This window comes from Macadamia integrifolia, unplaced genomic scaffold, assembly GCF_013358625.1.
Source record: "Macadamia integrifolia cultivar HAES 741 unplaced genomic scaffold, SCU_Mint_v3 scaffold2823, whole genome shotgun sequence".
NCBI lineage: Eukaryota > Viridiplantae > Streptophyta > Magnoliopsida > Proteales > Proteaceae > Macadamia > Macadamia integrifolia.
In genome coordinates, this window is record NW_024868987.1 from 1 (window position 1) to 21,482 (window position 21,482).

The window sequence follows — 21,482 nt, forward strand, 5'->3', positions numbered from 1 at the left end:
CCCCCCCCCCCCCCCAAAAAAATTACTAATATCGAAATTCAGTTTAGTTTCGTTTCTGGAATTTAGTTCCTATGTTGGAATAAAAAAGAATTGAACTGAATTCGGTTCATACAGAACCGAGTTGAAACCAAATTCTTTTTGTTTGATTTAGCTTATTCAATTTGATTTTAGATTCAATTTTTCGATCCTAGTTTCAATTTGACACCTTTACCATCAATTCATAGAAATTGAATTGAGAATTGAAGTATTACATTTTCCATCAATTCATACTTAAAAATTTGATGTTTTTAGCCTTTTGACAGTGTTGAATATTGAAAGTTGAAAGTGCTCAAACCAAATAGACACAAACCTGAAAAGTGAAAACATACATCGGGCCAAATTCATATTGGACCAAAACCCAAATTATCCAAAAACTATATTTTCTTATTGGATTGGTTTCAAATTAATCTAATCTCACACCAAAACTAATCCAGCTGGGTTGAATTGGACCAAACCGATCAATTGACACCCCTATTAATTTCCTTTTTTTCTTTTTTATATTTCTTATTCGAATAAATATGTATTGTTATTGTCAATATTGCTTCTTAAAACTAGCAATAATTCCCATAACATTGCCTCCTACACTGGGTTGCTAAAAGAAAATAAGATCTTTAAAACAATCCCATTGTGTTGCTATAGTAATCTGTCTATGATCAGCTACTCCTCCAGTCTTGTAGTAGACCAACTTCTTCTTATCAATCACAATGGCCACCATCACAACATAGTTTTTTGTTCTACAAGGTATGAAAATAGAACTGGCTTGTGGATGTAATAATGATCGGAATCTTATCATTCTGATCTTTCATTATACCCTTTCCGTCTCTCATATTCATTTACCAAACACAACCCAACCCAAGGCTGAAATTTGATGTCGTAAACAAAAAAACACTTAACCTATCCGAATTCATTGTCAGCTCCTTCCAACATCCTCAGTTTAGGTATACATTCTGTCATTTTTTTTGTAAGGAGTCTCCAATCTGATATCTTCTGATTGACAAATAGATCATTCCACCCAGACCTAAACATCTATGACCAATATCTCCACAATAGTTGGTTTACGTAACAACAAAAAAGTGTTAGAGAGAAAGGAGAAAAAGTAAAAAAATTCAGGTGAATCATTGTCAAGACAAAATGCAAACAGGTATTGATGAAACCTAACAACATAGCAAACAAATTTTTTTACTGAAAGCAATGAAGAGTGCTAAACAGTCCCTGTATGTGGCCCGAAGAAGGTAAGAGAGTCGAAATCAGAACCACACGTTGCCGAATGTCTATTGCCAACTCAGCTACCCCTTGGGGTTAATTAAAATCTACTCTATATACTTTATATGTACCAAACTGTGTAAGGTTGAAATTAAAACATGATATGATCTATACAATAGCAATCTTAAAGGCTTATGATAAATATTCACATACCAAATAAAATTTTCTAGTATATTGGTTTCCCTTAATGCCTTATTCTTGTTGCTTAAATCTTTCGTCATTGTAATTCTTTCTTGTATTTCAACAACAAACATCTACCGGGATAGATAAAAGAAAAAGGAAAAAGAAAATGAAAAAAAGAAAAATATATAAAAAATAGTGAATACTTATGGTGTAATGAATAATTATAAGCAAATATCATGCCATGAAGATAGGGTGATTTTATGTGTCTTTTATTTATAATAAACATATGCCTTCATTCATAATAAAATAATGAAAAAAGAATACTCCCCAATCACTCCGCCCTTGCATTACTTGATCTTTTTCCTATGCCAGTCACTTCATGCTTAATTGTTAAAGATGAACTAAATTGATAAACATAACTTAATTAAAGCTTTTTTGAATTCTTCATATATTTTTTTTAAGGGAAAAGAAATGCCCACTATTGAGCTGCGTCAGCCCTTCCCCTTTTTGGGCAATAATGCTATGCTCTCTTTATGTATGGATGACATGTAAGATTATATTCCCACTTATGTCTTAATCATAATCTTAATTTTACTCACTAGTATTCACTCTTCTGTCTTCATTTTTTTTTTGCTTCACTAAGTGTGACCATTGAATTTAATTAATTATTTTAACTCAATATAAAGAATAGAAGATTGACATAGTGCAAGCTCCCTTCTTTTTTGTTACATAATATGAACCTTCTCGAGCGACTCAATCATACCAGTAAGTTGTTTAATTACTTGAAGATACATGTTAGGCTCCAAAATTGAACGTTACATATTGTTGTCGGCATTTCATAATACATTGTTGACCTAAAATATATTTCAATAATACATACCAAACACAGCCTGAATCTTTATCACCATGCCACCATTTGCTTGACATACACCTGATGAAGAAAGATGAGGCTCAGAAAAACTAATGAAATTAAATACTGAAATGAGGCTTAAATCTTTCCCACTTCCCTCATGCATGTGGGCTTTCTCTAGTGAAGCTAGTAGTTACTGCCAAATTCAATTAATAATCTTTTCACCTGTACTCACTTATTTGTGGTTATCATTTATTTAGGAATTTAGGGTTTTCTAGTTTCTCCTTCACCTAAGAAGAAGGAAGCAATTTTTGTTCCTCTCGTAAACATATTTGAGGGTTTAGCATCTCTTAAGGATTGTTTTGTTGGGGCGAAATCTAGAAGATATAGGCCATTTCTTTTCAAGACCCCAGGATGGTCGAAGTTGACAAATGTTTGAATCGTTTACACGGGAACGAAAAGGTTCCAGTTTATGGTTCCATATTAATTCTTAATTATGCATTATGTAATTCAAGAACGAAAATTCATACCAAATGCTATTTTTATTGTCTCAGAATGTGTTATCAACCTAGAATGCATACCAAACACAATCTTTATTTAACAATAAATGAAGTTTAGAGTTAAGCATTATCCCTACCATCTTGTTCAGTTCATATCTCAATATGTTTTTTATTCTAATGTTCTCACTTCCCTTTCTTATAGATCTGAATCAAAATATACAATCTAGGGCTGCTTCACTAAATAGTCTCTACCATGGTATATCATTTGTAGATCATCCGGTAATAACTGGGGAAGCTGGCTGGGCTTTGGTTTTCCTTTTTAACTCTTGTTTTCTTTTACCTTGGGTTGATTAATTATAGATTTCCAGAAAGCACTCAAGATATTGAAGTTAGGGCTCTATTACAAAGATTTCAAGAAGCGCACAAGCAAATGATGACCTAGTGAGTATGGGTTTTTGTACACCACAACTCACCAACTGTGCTAGACAGTTGTTGTTCTGAATAAGGACTTGATGTAACAAGAAGTCCGTTCAAGATTGAGCTTTTTCATTTTTTTTTTTTTTTTTGAAAAATCATAGCGCGAGAATATCACTATTAGAGAGACACCCCTGTATTATATCAGATTAAGCTCGTACCCCTTACCATTAGTCTCTGTTAGGAAATATACCTTAAATGCTGACATGTTCTTACATAAATGTTCTCTCTCATGAAAAAAGAGAATACCTATGACCAGACCTCAATATCCTCATGGAAAGGGCAACAAGATTTGACCTAGCTTCTTCCTCTACAGGACATGAGTGGACAAAGGATACAAACGCAAACATATATGTTTGGAAAAATTTTTCCTAGTCAACAGATGATTCTTCAGCTGGGGATGCTTCTATTTCACTTAGTGTTGGAGAAAGAGGTGAATAGATGAGAGAGGCTGGTGATTCCCCAGATGCGACTCTATTATCTGGCAATTTATCAACTGAAGATTCTTACCATTTGTTTCCCACACCCCCTCCTTTTACAGTTGATATATGTGTTCTTATACTGAGTTCATGTTCTTGATTATGTCATTAAAATGGCCCCGCCTATTCCTTCTCTCTAGGTCACCTCCTTGAATATATTTCCCCTTTTTTCCAAGGGTTGTCCCCGTGGGTTGCATTCCCATTTAAATCTTTGTCTTCTGCAATTGCTGCCTTGTCAAGCCACCTACATATCAATGTGCAGAGCGAAACAAAGAGAGTGAGGTTGAATTAGAGGCCATCATTGGGAAACATCTAGATTTGTGTTCATGAATCGTGAGTATGAGGAGTCTAGACCCTGCAAATGGATACAACTTGAGCTCACCCTTGATAAATTCCATGTTTTAGGAAGAAAGCCCCACGCACCCTCCCCCACCCCAAAAATGAAAACGCTAGACTTGACCCAAAAAAACACAGGAGTTTCCCTATTATTTTCCGTATGTATACTTGAAATCAGTCTGGACCAAATCCAATAGTAGATTGATCATAAACAAACAACAAAAAAACTGATAAGAAACCATACCAAACTGGAACGACCGAGACAGAAAATTTTCCTATTAGGTTTTGTTTCGGGTTAACCCAAAAATCGATTGAAACTAGATTGAACCGGCTAATTGACAATAGTTAGATATTAGTGTGTGTTGTGTGTAAGAAATTTTAAGCGATTAACCTTTTTGGCATTGATTCTTGCCCTACATGACACGGGTTATATTTTTTAAATACCAAAATAACCTCAAGTAAACTATCAATTATGCCCTTATCATTCTTCTCTTTTTCCCCAATAGAGCTTCTTCCTATGACCAGACCTCAATGTCCTAAGGGAAAGGGCAACAAGATCAACTTTAAATAGCGTACTATATTAACAGCCCACTTTTAGAGTAAATAATAGAGTAAGGCCATTGCTTGTTTATGATGGAAGCATCTTAAGCAGTAGTTTGATTCAATTTCTATATATAAGGTGTTTCTTAGAGGAAACAGTAATGAGTACAATTTTAAATCACAAAAATTAATTAGGAAAATTGTTTCTATGTACACTTCCCTCAACAACCAGCTTAGGGGTGTCAATCGGACGGTTCGGTTTGATTTTGGTCGGGTTGAATTGGTTTCGGTCTAAAAATGAGGGAGACCAAAACCAATCCATTAAGGAACTTCGGTTTTCGGTCGGTTTCGTTTTTAGTCCAGTTTGGTTTTGATTTATTTCAATTTTTCAATATCAGGTTAATACCAGTTTAAATCAGTTTATTATTGGGCATGAACCATAATGAAATCTTACATTCATAACTTATAGTGACACGATTTTTGACAAAAAAACACTATAAATTTATGATTAAATAACGGTTTATCGTTGTGAGGGAAAGATAATTAATATTGAAACCAATGGATAATAAATTATTAAGAAGATAACTAATATTGAAATCACAAAATGAACCCTATTATCCAAGCATTCATTTAACTATCCAACTAGTTTTGTATAGTCAAAAAGAAAATCAATGGAAGCATTGTTACAATTTACAAATCAATTTCTCTATTCATAACCTAATATTCAATAATTTGTAACAATTCCCCTTACAATAAAAAATATTCTCATTAATATTGTAAAAATGGATTGTCAATTCACCAATTTATAATCTCATAATCATTTTTTTTTTAATTGGTTTCATTCAGTTTGGTTTTGATTTTGTTATTGGTCGGTTCGGTTTAGATTAGTTTTCAACCTGTCCTAACATACCTTAGTCCAAAACCAATCCAATAAGGATCGATTTGATTCGGTTCAGGTTTTATTGGTTGGTTTTGGTCGATTTTATTGGTTGGATCTAGGTTTTGACACCCCTAAACCAGCTTGAGTTCAAGGTCATATCAGCCCAACCGATCCCAAGAAGATCCACATTCCATGTTGATCATGATGATCTAATCTTGGAAATCATGTTAAATTCTCGATTTTGAAAAATTCTTAACAGGCTCAACGTTAGAGATCTTTCTTACTTTTCTAAATAAGAAAACTACTGATTTTGAGACCAACATTGAAGCACTATTAAGGGGACTCTACTTTTAATGTTTTGTTTCTACTTTTTTTTTTTTTTTTTGAGATAGGTGAATCTTCACATAAGTGAATGTACGTGAACGTCCTTGATCCGTGGATATGACATCTATTAAATGAGAAGAGAGAAAATACATTCACATACGTGAAGATTCACCGGACTCCTTTTTTTTCCCTCCCCTATAGTTTGTTTCGGGGGAAAAAGCCCGACAGAAGATGAAGTGGGGTATGCTGGGATTCATGAAGAGCAGCACTTTACAAAGTTCATGACCAATAGGATCTTGAGATACCAGTAGGTATCAAAGGAGATTCCCTCCTTCCACAAAAATAAATAGATAAATAAATAATAATCTTATGTACCTGAGGGACTCTTGCGATAACCTACCACCATCCCACGCAGAGGATCACCAAAAGATATCTTCTCCACATCTAAGTGATTCACCCTCTCAAAGTGTGAAGTCTAATTAATTGATCTTAAAATCTCAATTGCCGGAGAGAAAGAGTCTTTCCCTTCTGAAGTCTGGGACCAAAAGCGGGGGCAAGTGGAGAAGGTCATAATAAGTTCATGCATCCACATGGAAAGTATCATACAATAAAGTAAAACAAATAAACCAAAAAGTGGCCAATATGAAGATCTTCCCTTAAAACTTAAATACAAACAAACCTATAAAGAAGAAGAAAAAAATTACTATTATTTAGTCTCCTCCTCACCATCTTTTTCAGACTAAATATAATGTGTTGTAATGGGTATTCAAATTTGTCTTTCAGGATATCCTCTTCATTGCTCATCATTTATTTAATATAAAGATATCAAAAATCCAAAAAATTAGCAGACGAAGAAATAAATATTATGTTATTTCGATCATTAGAAACAATATTTATGAAAGTATAATATATATATATATATATATTTTATTTTTTTTTTCTTATTCGACGGGTCTGAGAACTTATGGATGATTCCAATATGTAGGCCATATATTCATAATGGAAACTACAAAGACATTGCAATAGAAAGAGTAAAAAGATTCTATACTATACTGGATAATAAGTGTAACTGGGTAAGGTTGCAAACACGTAAACTTTAGTGCCTATTAACCTTTTGCAAGATTATTCACTGGTATGAAAACGAAAGAGCAGCATCCTTCAAATTCAAGTCACATAGAAATCTGAGCCCCTGCTTAATGAATTTGTATCCCACCCTCTGATTAGGTAACATTTGCACAAAAATTATGTTCTAAGTAACTATTTTTTCACCAATTTAAATTTAATCTATAAACTTTGTATGCATAAAGTTGAAATAAAAATATGATATGATCTATGAAAGAACAATAATAAAGGTTTATGATAAATATTTTTACATACCAAATAAAAGTTTATAGTATATATATTGGTTTTCTCCAATGCCTCAGTCTTGTTGCTTAGAATTTCCATCATTGTACTTCTTTTATTATATTTCAGCAACATCCATCTAGGTTGATAGATAAAAGAAAAATAAATGGTGTATGGAATATAGTGAATACTTATGGAGTAATGAGTTATTATAAACAAATATCATGCCATGAAGGCATTGTGATTTTGTGTGGTTTTCATTCATAACAAAAACATGCCTTCATTCATAATAAAATGATGCGGGAAAAGAATGCTCCTTAGTCACGCGGCCCTTGTGCTAGTGTGAGGCCAATAAGGAGACGCATATGAGTATAAACAAGTGATGGGTTTTTTAGATATCACAAGATTGGGTGTCATTTTGTCGCTCTCTGTGTCTGAGCACAAGGGCAGCACAGACAAACAGCATTCATTTTCTTTAAAATGGTATATGGATTATAATTAATACTTCTAATCTGGATCTCCATTCCATGTTTTTAGACCTTGGAAGGAAAATGGTTTATGTATAAACTTCTTCTTATCCCCTATCCCCCAAATAGATATTGTCTCCAAGTGCATAGACAACACTATGACCGTAATCTCCTTTTCTTAATTAAAGGTGTCAAACGTAACCTGAATCGGCCAAACTGAACCAAAATCTGGACTAAACCGAGTTTATCCCTTATCAAACCGGCTTCGAGTTTGGGTATCATGGCACCAATTGAAAATCAAACCGCACTGAACTCACCAATCCGATAGAAAACTTAATCGAATGAAATCGAAAAAATAAATAAATACTATGAATAATCTCATTTTATAATACAGGATTCTAGCTGGAAATTGGAATAACGATAAAAATGATATCGTTCCAGTGGTATGGAGAATCAAAATATTGCTATTTTGTGCCATCAAATTGAACATATCGCTTTACTATCACCAAACCCTAAGGGGCACGGACATTTAAAAGTTGGTTTCTTGTCTGCCATCAAATTAAAGGTGTAAATTCTTCCCAAAAAATTTAAGAGTGTAAATTGGTTTGGTATCAGTTCGACGCCAGAATTAAGAGTGTTGGATCACAGTTGGTGTGATCCAAAATCAAACTGAGAACCAGATCAGTTTTGAAACTCAATACCCAGACCAAACCCACTTGATTCGGTTCTTTTTTTGTTCCAAGTTTCGATTTTTACATGGTTCCATTCCTGTTTTCAATCCATATATTATAGTATATATTGTTCTATAATATTACATTATAATATGGTAATATAATAAAATCTAATATTCATATCAGTAATATATAATTTAATATATTAGCATTGTAGTATACTAGTATACTATAAGATTCTAATATCTTTTTATCTAAAAAAAAAATTACTTATATCGAATTTCGGTTTAGTTTCGTTTTTGTAATTTAGTTCCTATGTTGGAATAAAAAAGAATTGAATTGAATTCGGCTCATACATTTCAGAATTAACCAAGTTGGAACCAAATTTTATTTGTTCGATTTAGCTTATTCAATTTGGTTCTAGATTCAATTTTTCGATTCTGGTTCCAGTTTGACACCTTTACCCTCAATTCATAGAAATTGAATGGAGAATTGAAGTATTACATTTTCCATCAATTCATACTTAAAAAATTTGATGTTTTGAATCTTTTGACTTCCATAATAGTTTAAAAAAAAAAAAAGTTCAAATCCATCTCGAACCAAGACCGAAATCATTCAATTTTCACCGAAAGTAATGAAAAGCACTAAACACCCGGTATGAGTGGCCTCAAGAAAGTAAGAGGAGTCGAACTCAGAACCATATGCTTTTTTGAGAGGGTCCCTTGCCAACTCAACTACCCCTTGGGTAATTTATACCTTTATATGTACCAAACTATGTAAAGTTGAAATTAAAATATGATGATCTATGCAATAGCAATTTTAAAGATTTATGATAAATATTCACATACCAAATAAATTTTTGTAGTATATTGGTTCCCCCAATGCCTTATTCTTGTTGCTTAAAACTTTCTTCATTGTAATTCTTTCTTGTATTTCAATCACATACATCTAGGTTGATAGATAAAAGTAAAAACAAAATACAAAAAACAAAAAAAAGTGTATCGAAAATAGTGAATACTTATAGAGTAATGAGTATAAACAAATATCATGCCATGGAGGTAGGGTGATTTTGTATGTTTTTTAATCATAATAAATACATGCATTCATAATAAAATAGTGGGGAAAAAAATGCTCCATAGTAGCTTAGCCCTTGTGTCAGTGTGAGGTCAATGAATGGACGCACATGGCATAAATAAGGGGTGGGTTTTTTTGATATCACAGGGGTGAGGGCATCATTTTGTGCCCTTCATGTTTGGACACAGTGGCGATAAGGAGCATTCATTTCTCGTAAAATGGTGTATGGAGTATAGTTAATACTTCTGATTTGAATCTTGATTCCATGTTTTTAGATCTTGAGAGGAAAATGGTTTATGTATAAACTTCTTCTTATCCCCATCCCTAAAGTAGATAGTGTGTCTCCAAGCACATAGATAGCACTATGGTGGTCATCTCCTTACCATGTCATTGAGCTTACAACTTCTATTTTCTATGAAGAGAGAGATGGAAAGTGGGATCTGATTCCCAATGTGGATCCTTATTTCTAAGGGTGTCAAACCCTAACCCAAACCTGCCAAACCGATGGAAAAATCTAAACTGAACCAAACTCATCCCTTATCGGATAGGCTTCGAGTTTGGGTATTATGCGACGAATCGAACTGAACTTATCAAATCCGATTAAAATAAATATATTAGAAAAAAAGAAAAATAAAATATTAGTATATATTATCTCATTTTATAATACAGTATTCTAGTTGGAATAACTATAAAAATCATATTGTTGCAAGGTTTTTTTCAAGTGTTAATACTAACAAAAAAATAGGTATGGAAATTAGAAGAGGGGACTGCTACGTCGTCAATAGAGCAGGACCTGAAACAATTATAAATAGATGAGAGAGAAAAATCTGAGGGGAGAGAGGAGAGATTGAATAAAGACAGAGAGGGATGAAATTCAAGCTCTGCAACTAGGGAACCTATTAATCTCAACCTAATCTGATTCCAAAATTAGCTTGAATTTTAGAATTCGACATCGATCGATCAAAATTAGGATCAGACTCGGTCTATTCCGATCCAAATTGGCCTATTCCACCCCCACTAGAGGTTATTATGTTAAGCTTATTGCAATGGTGACACCTTGTAACTTCTGTCTGCAACTTTGTGCCTTTGGGAATTATGGACCTAATACATAAACACATCTTCTCATCTTGGATTGTGTTGTAATCAGAAACTTTTTCCCATTGGACCAAATATAAACACATCCTATAGAAAAAGAAAAAGAAAGCTTTTACTTTTAACTCATAGATCATCTCTGTTTAGAACAAAATCCCATGAAACCAATTCTCACTTCCTCCCAAACCTTCTTCCAATTTTTCGCTGAAATCTCCAATTTATGTATCAGATTTGACTCGTCTCATGTTGGAATTAATGATTGGTTCTGTTTCCAAAGATTTTGGATTTTCTCATAATGATCACATTATATCTGGTATTGTTTACATTTTGATGCAATAATAATATTGGAAGCCTGAGTAGAGTGGAGAAACTGCGGTGGTAGAATATGTTCACGTAAGCAAGGTTGAGTTTTCAGGAACTTCAAATGGAGTTAGGATCACTTGGCAGGTAATCCAATCTTCAATTCTCTTCATTCTTATTAAATGTAAATTCTAAACCTTTTTGTGGATTTGGAAACTGATAATTTGAATAACGCAAATTAATTAACCAAAGAGGTTGACATTAATTAAACTAATGATTTTTTCTTTCGTCAATATAACTAGGGAGGAAAAGGTTATGTTAGAAATATTGTGTTCGAGAAAATTCAATCTCGCGATGCTATTTACCCGATTATCATTGATCAAAGTTATTGTGACCTGAAGGACGCAATTCCTACTCTATAATAACAATAGTATCTTGCCATACATTCATGGAATCATAAATTAAACCATAGGGGTCGACGCATACCGTTCACTATCGACTGTAAAGAATTCAGGACCATTATATCCTTCATGCAACTCCAAGCACGAATACAATGTATTCTCTAGGTTTCTCCCACTAGCTCCCCTTAATGCGCTCTTGGTGATGAAGCCAATATGAGAGTGACGTTAGGTTAGAAAGAGGACCTAGAGTCCTATTTTATAAAGTGTGTGCACCCTCCTATTAAGGTGTGCCAAATAGGGTATGACTATTTTCCTTAATTAAATGAGAAGTGAGTTTCTTATTTGGAATCCAATTCTATGAGATTGGTATCGGTCAATTACCTAATTGGTATATGGGACAATACTAAAGAATATTTTAGAGAATATTCCTACAATCTCCCACTTGAACCATATGACCAAATAATAACAATCTCAAATAAAATTTGGATTCCAACATTATACTGCAGTATTTGAAAGTAAACCCATCAACTTTATGTCATCAATCATAATACCATATTTGAACAAAACTACTAATGTGGATCATGGCAGTTATACATCATATAGTAATCTCATCCAAACAGGTACAAAAGTAGGGAATAAACTAGAAAAATCTATAACTAAATGGTCCAACATAATATCTCACATATATTAAATAAAAAGTGTACACATAATAACAAAGTGAAAAATATTCAGAAACAATAAAAAAAAATATATCATGATCATTTAAATAAATAAGTAAAAGTGTCTAACATAATATGACTATTAAATCAAACTTTACATAAACCCATATCAATTACAAGATCTGTAAAGTGTTTAGGTGTTAATGCCTTGATCATAGGATCAGCAATCATTAGACTAGTCTTGATGTGTGTAATAGATACTTCTTAATTCTGAACTGATTCCTTCACAAAATTGTACTTTACTCGAATATGCTTCGCTCTACTTGAATGCTTGTCATTCATGGAGTAATATACGGAAGCAACATTGTCACAATACATTCTCAGCGGCTTTGAAATGGTGTCGACAACCCATAGTCCTGAGATAAAGTTTTGTAACCAAATTGTCATAGATGTGGCCTCAAACCATGCCACAAACTCTGCTTCCATAGTAGAAGTAGAGACATAAGTTCGTTTCTTGGACTTTCAAGAAATCACCCCACCAGCAAGTAGTAGACCTTCTCACCCTCTGAGGTCTTCCATGAATTTTCGATTGAGAAACATTCATAGTATTATCAGTGGTAACTACATCATAGAGTGATACATCTTCAATAGTTTGTTGTTCTATAGGATCATTTGTAATAGTCACCAATGGGACAACATTATCATGATGAATATGTACATCTTATATAGTTTATTGTTCCACAAGATCATTATGAACAGTCATCCGTGGAACAACAATATTATTACAATGTACATAAGTCGGTAAGAAAATTCGATGTTCTTCAAATACCACGTTACGTGGTTTCTCACTCCCACTAATGTTACCATCCTCTAAGAATCTAACCGTTCAAGTTTTTATAATTCTGATGCTATGTGTGGGTGCATAAAACCTGTAACCCTTTGACCATTGACAATAACTAATAAAATAACAACTTATGGTTTTAGGGTCAATTTTTCTTTCATGTGGATTATACAATTTAGCTTCAACAGGATAGTCTTATACATGTAAATTCTCTAAACTAGGTTTCCTTCCATTCCATAACTCGTAAGGAATTTTAGGAACTGACTTACTAGGAACTTGGTTCAAGATATACAGAGCTGTCTTTAATGCTTCGCTCCACAAGAATTCAGGCAATAAGTAGTTGCTCATCATTCTACGTACCATTTCTGTAATGGTACGATTGCATCTTTCTGTAATCTCATTTTGTTAAGATATACCAGGAGTTATGTATTCAGGGGTTATACCCTTCAACTTAAGGAATCGGGTAAATGGTCGTTCACTTTGTCCTACATCAGTATGTCTACCATAATATTCACTCCCTCTATCAGATCTCGCAGTTTTGATATTTCTGTCTAACTTGTTTTCGACTTCAGTATAGAACACTTCAAAAGCATTCAAAGCATTAGATTTTTTCTTTTAATAAGTAGACATAACAGTCTCGTGAGTAATCATCAATGAAGGTGATAAAATATTTTTCACTAGTTATACAAAGATCAAAATGATCATAAATGTTAATGTGTATCAATTCTATAAGTAAATTGGTCCTTTTGGTAGCAACTTTATTTGTCTTAGATTGTTTACCTTTAATGCAATCTATACAAGTGGTGAAGTCAGTGAAGTCTAAGTTTGACAATATTTGATGTTTCACTAACCTCTCCATATTAGGTTTAGAAATATGACCTAAACTATGCCATAGGGATGAGGAATCATCATTGTTGGATTTATGCTTTGATCTAATATTCACATGCAAGGCAAGGATGAATTTAAAAAAATTAGAATCCAAATTAAGTTTATCAAGACTATCATATAAATATCCAGTGCAAACTAGATTGATGTCTTTAAAAACGTTTACAACTTTATTACCAAAAGTAAACTTAAAACCTTCACAATCAAGTCTCAATAATTAAACCAAATTTTTAGAAATAGAAGGAATATAAAGAGTATCCATAAGGTCCAACTAGAATCTGATATCCAAAATGAGTCTATAAGTGCTGATGGATCAAACTTTAGACTCTTGCCGATTTACCATGTAGACGACGCTCTTACTTTGATTCGGTTTTTGGGTTGTATGAAAGCCCTGCATAGAACTGGAAATATGAACAACTACTCCTAAATCAATCCACCAAGTATTACAAGGAACATCAACAAGATTGGTTTGAAAACATACTAGGATAGAATCATTACCTTTCTTTTCGAGCTAGGTCTTGGGTTTCTGACGGTCTTTCTGAAGGTGTCCTACTTTCTTACAGAAGAAACACTTCAACTTGTTAGTTTTATTTTTCTTATCATCAGACTTTGGATTTGAGGTTTTCTTTGATGCATTGTTTTTCTTAAAATTCTCTCTCTTCTTTTTATTCTGGTTGGATACAAAATTGACCACCTGACTTCCTCATCATTTAATCTCCTTTCCTCTTGGACGCACATACTCTGAAGTTCATTTAGAGTCCACTAATCTTTATTTGTAATGTAGTGGATCTTGAATGCTCCAAAACGAGGAAGAATTGAAGTCATAATGATTTGGACAAGGCAACCTTCATTCATTATCAATTCAAGGGGTTTTAGTTGTGCACAGATACTTGCCATTTCAAAGATATGGTCCCTTATCCCATTAGTACCAGTATACTTCATTGTTCCTAATTTGGTCATCAAAGTCTCAACAAAAGATTTATCAGCAATAGTAAAACGGTTCTCTACATTGATTAGGTATTCCTTTACATTTTCAGAAGTTGGTATGGAACTTTTGATAGTCTTGCTAATTGTCTTCATGATATATAAAAGGCAAAGACGGTTGGAACGCTCCCACCAATCATATAATATAACATCATCATTAGTGCTCTCATCAGTGAGAGCAACTGGTTTCTCATTATGTAAGGCATAATCATGATCCATGGCAGCAAGATAATAAATGAATTCTTCATGCCAGTCATTAAAGTTTGATCAATTCAAAAGTGGCACGTTATTTTAAATAGAGATAGGTGTTGAACCTATGAACAAGAGTAAATAATACATGCTTATCAAATATCATGCTTTAAGGCAGAAGTGGAAATTGAATCGATCAGTGTCAATTCCAATTCAAATCAGCTGAAAACAGATTTGAAACAGTCGAGGCTGCTTCTGTTTCGAATCGACCAATTCACCAATCCAACTCCTATCTTTATAACTAAAAATCCGGTATATGCCTCTTCCTTTTCAATAATGAATTTCATTTTTATATTTTAGTATTAAAAAAAATTTATTCAAATATAACTGACCTTTTATATAAGGAGCAGGTTGGACATGCTATTAACTTTTCGAGAGTTAGCAATTCAACCAATAGAAAGACTACCATAAAAAAAAAGAGTAGAGAAATATTTCCAAGGGGGATAAGAGTAAAAAACAGTGCTGAGCACTCTTTACATGCCCAACTTTTTTTCATTAGGCATAATAGCCTTTGATAAAAAATTGACCCAACTTGTTATGATAATATAGACAACATATCTATTAATTTGAATGCTAATCCAACTTACTTGCCAGCTTCATGGTGTTGGTTTTATTTTTCCTCAAAAACCTTAACCGCAAGCATTGATAGAACCTAACCCAAAAAAGTAACTTATTGCATCATTACAATCTATCATGTAGGATTGAGATGGTAACACATTAGTGGTTCACTTTACATTAGATGGAAGACATCATTAGGGTAAAATATTTAAGTCATCAAAATGATCAAATAAGATGTATACCTGTGGATATTCTTATCATATTTGACCGTTAAACTATCATATATAGATCAACGCATTCAATCAAGAATGAATATCTGCGGATATTGTCATTCTATCTTGACTGTTACATAACGATCATCATAAGACTCTAAAGTTTAAAATTTAAATTGAATCTGTGATACAATTATGTTTAAGGCCAACATATAATTATTGTGATCAAGAAAAAAATTATGTACCTATGGATACTCTCATTCAACTTAATCACATAATCCTTGATGCCCCAAACGCATTTAAATTTGAGAATTATACACTTTTAATTTAAATTTAACATAAATTGTCATCCAAGCATCATAGGTGTTCTAAAATAATGCATAAAGACATAGACAACACAGATTTCTATCTATTTTTACTATAAATAGTATTTTAAAATTCTTAGAAATTCAGTTGGTAATATGCATCATCATATCAATAACTATAAAGTGAATCATATAAAGTATCCTACCATTTGACCTAAGTCAATAAGGGTAAAAATGTAATTTTCTTTTTAAGAAGGGTCTACAAACCAAACCCTGAATTACATTATACAAAATAAACCCTTTGGGTAAAGTATAACAAATAAACCCTAATTTACAATTAAAGTTTAAATTTTTCAATACTTGTGAATCCCAAGAGAATAACATAAAGGGGATTTTTAAATTAATGAGGGGATTTTGCGATTGTCCGTATGATATCGATCATGAATCATATGGACTAATATCAAAACTAATACAATTCATCCCATTCAAGCCGATCCGATCGATCGGATCTATATTATCATAACTACGTTGACCACTTTTGGTCATCAAATAATTATCATTCAATGTCATCATTGATGCATTATACAAAAAAAATAAAATAAAATAAAAAATAAATAAATATTCAATGATGACATAACCCACAAACCAACTTTAATATAATATGGGTACTGTTCATGAATAGTACCGAATACCATTCATGAACAGTACTCATCATTATCCCTTATTTTCAAAACAAAAAAACTTCATCGAGTTGCAGCCGATGCTGCGCTCAGAATGAGAGCCAATTACGGCCAAGGGTCCTCGTGGCTAAAAAACTATGTGCAGTAATATGCAAAGCACTGATGTGCGATTTACGTAGCGTCGCACAACGTAATCATAAATCTTTCGTATATGAAACCATTGTTTCGTGCATCGACATAGGAGTGTTCAAAATACATAGATTAAATTTCATGTGATTCAAGAACGCATTGGCGTAACCATACGCTCTGATACTACTTGAAGGACGAAATTCCTACTATATAATAACAATAGTATCTTGCCATACATTCATGGAATCACAAATTAAACCATATGGGTCGACGCATACCTTTCACCATCGACTATAAAGAATTCGTTGCCGTTATATCCTTCCTGCAACCCCAAGCATGAATACAATATATTCTCTAGGTTTTTCCCACTAGCTCCCCTTAATGCTCTCTTGGTGATGGAGCCAATAATGAGAGTGATGTTAGGGTAGAAGGAGGACCTAAAATCCTATTTTATAGAGTTTGTGCACCCTCCCATAAAGATGTGCCAAATAGGGTATGACTATTTTCCCTAATTAGACGAGGAGTGAGTTTCCTATTTGGAATCCAATTCTATGAGATTGATATCGATTAATTACCTAATTGGTATATGGGACAATAATAAATAATATTCTAGAATATTCTAAAGAATATTCCTACATGACCGTCATTTTAAAAACTCTTGTCAAAATTCAGTTGATGTTAGTGATCATAATCTCTTCAATTTTACTTAATACTTTTATAGTTATTTGTTATTGATATGGTGTTTTGATATTTTTATTTCTTATTTCTTTTAAAACTTCTTTCAGAAATTTTCGGCTGTGCAAATTAGCAATGTCACATAGAATCAAGTATATGGGATTTCAGAGAGACCAATAGCAATAAAGTTTGATTGCAGCTAGGTAGTTCCTTGCAGAGACATTGTTGTCAACAACATAAACATTCCATCAACTAAAAGTGGGACATCATCTTATTGCCAGAATGTTTATGGAATAGCTCATGGTCAAATTGTTCCCAAGGTACCATGTCTGAAGTATACATAAGCATTCGTCAGTAATTAATGTTATCTAGTTATCATTTTTACAATGAGGAGAGAACGAGCATGTAATTTTTTGTTCAAGTTTTTCTTTATTTGGTAGAATTTTTTGTTTGCAGTTTTAGTACCCATTAAATGTAAAGATGTAAATTTTTTAATGCCTAGTCTGTCATTTGTTTTCTTTTATTGACATGGAACTTCAGAGAACTCAACCTGATGCAATCTCCTTCACGGGATTGTACGAATTCTAGGATTGGGAGAATACTTGCTTTTGTAAATAAATCAATCTCCCACAATCAGTAAACCGGGGATAACTTTCTACTTGGATATCGGTTTGGGGTGATTCAACTTGTGTTTTAAAGCTAAAAGCAGGGCTACAACCTTTATAAAATAGGAATTTTAATATTATGAATAAAAAAGGGTCCAAAATGTACATCAAAGAGAAGATTTTGTACTTGACAGAGATCCAGGTAAAACGAGAATAACCACTCCAAGAAACAATTTTTCTAGACTGTTAAGGAAGTGAAGCTTACCAACTCTTCAAGGCTAGATTAGGTTGCTCTTTGTTGCTGTCGAAAATTCGTATGAGCTGATCCTGCACAAATACAGAAGGTAGAGGCCCGGATGTTTATCCGGGGTTTTTCTGCATACCTTTCTTCCTCTGCCCAGGCCCTCTCTTATAGTCCTTAGGGTTTAGGGTTTCTCTTTTCCTTAAAGGAGTCTTCCTCGGGTCCGCCTCCTTTCCTCTTCGAGTCCTACTCGGATACGTCTTATCCCCTTCGTGGAGAATATTCTCTCCACGTGGCTGACGCGGTCAGACTCCTTTAGGGGTGTCAATTCTTAAACCGAACCGGTAAAATCGGCCGGATCGAACCGATAACAACACGGACCGAACCGAATCGAAGCCTTATTGGGTCGGTTCGGTTTGGAGTATTACAACCCCAAAACCAAATCGAACCACACCGAAAACCGGATGAACCCGAAACCAAACCGAAACCGACTCAAAACCCAGACCAAAACCGAAACCAAACCGGTAAGAAACCGAAACACTCCAAAATTCATTAAAAAAATCAAAATTTGCATAGTTTTGTACACATTTATATGGAAATTCGAATCCAAACTGGACCAACAACCAAAACCAACCCGGTTACAAATCGATTTAAGAAACCAAAGACAAACCGAAACCAAACTGCACCGAAACCGAAACCAAAATTTCCTTATTGGTTCGATTTTGGTTTCAACTTTCTCACACCGAAACAAACTCAACCCAGACCGAAACCGAGCCGGACCGACCGATTGACACCCCTAGACTCCTTGCAGGCTCTAACGGGTGAGCGACACGTGTTCTCTCCTTAGATACCACGTGTTCTTACCCTATTGGGCAATCAATTTGACCGTATCAGTAGCCCCCTTACTCTCACCAGGAGGTTCTTCCTGTGAGAGTAACCAAGTTTTTCATCAATTTTTTTTTTCGTTCATGTGTCCCTTCGGCCTTGTTCCTTCGGCATCGACCTTAGTTTTGCTTGAGACCGAGACCTTCGGTCAGGTCCTCTCGGCCTTGGCCTGAGCTCCCAACCCAGGTTGTGACCTTCGCTCGGCTTTGGCCTGAGCCCCCAACCGAGGTGAGGATCTTCAGTCAGGTCCGCTCGGCTTTGGCCTAAGGCCCCAACCAAGGTGAGGACCTTCGGTCAGGTCCACTCGGCCTTGACCTGAGCTCCCAACTGAGGTATGGACCTTCGGTGAGGTCCGCTAGGCCTTGGCCTGAGCTCCGAACCGAGGTAGGGACCTTCGGCCAGGTCCGCTTGGCCTTGGCCTGAGCTCCCAACCGAGGTTGTGACCTTCGGTCAGATTCGCTTGGCTTTGTCCTGAGCCCCCAACCACGGTGAGGACCTTTGATCAGGTCCCCTCGACCTTGGCCTAAGCCCCCAACCGAGGTAGGGACCTTCGGTCAGGTTCGCTTTGGCATAGATCTCGAGGGGTGGTAATTGGTGACGTGACGGCGCCATTAATGCTCGACAGTCGTACCATTTTTCTTCTATTTATAAAGTGTGGGGGTCCATTTGTGGGCCACTTTCATTTTTCCCTCGGAGAGCCTTCCTTCGGTCTAGGTGTTCCTTTTTCCTTTAGCGCTTTGTCTTCACCAAAAGTAAGTACTATGTCTTCTTCATCTAGGTACAGTCCTTCATCCTCCGAGAGGACAAAGTCTCACCATAGGTATCGGAGTCCAGGGGGGTTCGAGGGATGTCCTCGGACTCTTCCCCCGATTCGCCCTCTTCTCGCGACTCATCGTCCGCGGCCTCGCCGTCTGGGTCCGAAGGTGGCTCAAACGGTGAGGGATTCAGGGAGAGGGTGCTTGAATCCTGAGCCCAGACCCAGGACCCCCTCGAGGTGGAGGCCTTGCACATCATCTCCACCATGGATGAGCTGGAGCTGGAGCTGGAGCTGGGGGAGCTAAGGGCCTCCTTCAGTATCTCGGATGCTTTCGAGCTCTGGCTACCGAAATCGACCGAGCTAGCTATCGGAACTCTGAAGAGCTGTGCCTATATAAGGAGGTGTTTAAGGCCGGCCTTCGGCTTCCCTTCCATCCTTTCTTCACCCGGGTGTTTCAGCACTACGGGATTTGTCTGACCCAGCTGACGCTGAACGGATGGCGGCAGATGCTTAGCTTCGTCGTCCTTTTCTCTAGGCGCCAGAGGCCTCTCTCTCTCCCTCTCTTCGTCAATTGCTTCCTTCTTCAGGCCTATAAGGGGCTTTCGGGCTAGTACTACTTCAGCCCTCGAAAAGACCTTCGGCTACTGAACAGTTACCCAACGTCGATCCACGGGTGGAAGGAGAAATTCTTCTTCGTGAGGTCATCCGGGGGGGTTCCCTTAGGCACCGTCTGGGATATCCCTGATCTAAGGATGGTGAACTCCGCTCCTGCCCTTCTTGGGACAGACGCAGAGTCGATGGCGATGGCGAAGCGTTAAGACATCTGCCCTCCAGTTGAGTCCAACAGCCTTAAGTCCAACGCCATTTTGTTCAGATTCGGGCCTAGCCCGGGTGAGTCTTAGGCCAGCCAAAGTTTATTTACCTCTGGTACTTGTGTTTCATACTAACTCCCTTCGTCTTCATGCAGTGCAAATCTCCAGGGCCGAGGCTAGGGCTGCAGCTGCGGAGAGGCAAGTCCAAATAAGGGAGGCCAGGGCGTGGGATGCGCAGGAACAGCAGGGGCTGAAGAGGAAAGGGAAGAAGAAGGGTCCTCCCTCCTTCGAAGCTCCCCCACCGAAGAAAAGGTCCAGGGCCAAAGGACCCAGTACCGAAGCGATCCAGGCCCTCGCCGCCCCGAGCCATGCTTGTTTGCCCGAGACTCCTCCCCCGTGGCAGACTTCAGAAGCCCGAGGGCTGGGAATGTTAGGGCCGAGGTTGGCCTCATCCCTCTGTGGTCGGTTAAAGAAGACAAAACCCTGTTCGTCAGCCGTGTAGCTCGTGAGCTGGTACTGAAGGGCAACCTCCCCCGAGATGCCACTGAAGCACAACGACAAGGGACGACGGCCATGATAACTAGCGCCTGCATCTTCATGGCAGGGGTAAGCTTCGATCTTCCAAATTTTGATTAATGATCATTGCAACGTACTGACCATCGGTATCTTATGCAGGCCTAAAACCAAGTGGGTCAGCTAGCGATCCGGGCCGAAGCCATGGCCCGAGACCTCGAGGCTTCCGAACGCGAGAAGTCAGTCCTGGAGAATGAGCGTTCGGTTCTCCTCGAGAAGGTGGAGCACCTAGAAGTGGACCTTCTTCATACTTGCCAGGAATACGATCAGAAGCT

General features: G+C 36.1%; 1 long non-coding RNA gene across 1 annotated transcript; it reads right to left on the reverse strand.

Annotated features, from left to right (window-relative positions):
* Positions 1-13,663: 13,663 nt before the first annotated feature.
* On the reverse strand, positions 13,664-17,146 carry LOC122067304. Its single transcript, XR_006136651.1, has 2 exons — positions 14,041-17,146; positions 13,664-13,933 (listed from the first exon to the last, which is right to left on the reverse strand). It is a non-coding gene; the product is annotated as an uncharacterized LOC122067304 (long non-coding RNA).
* Positions 17,147-21,482: the final 4,336 nt, after the last annotated feature.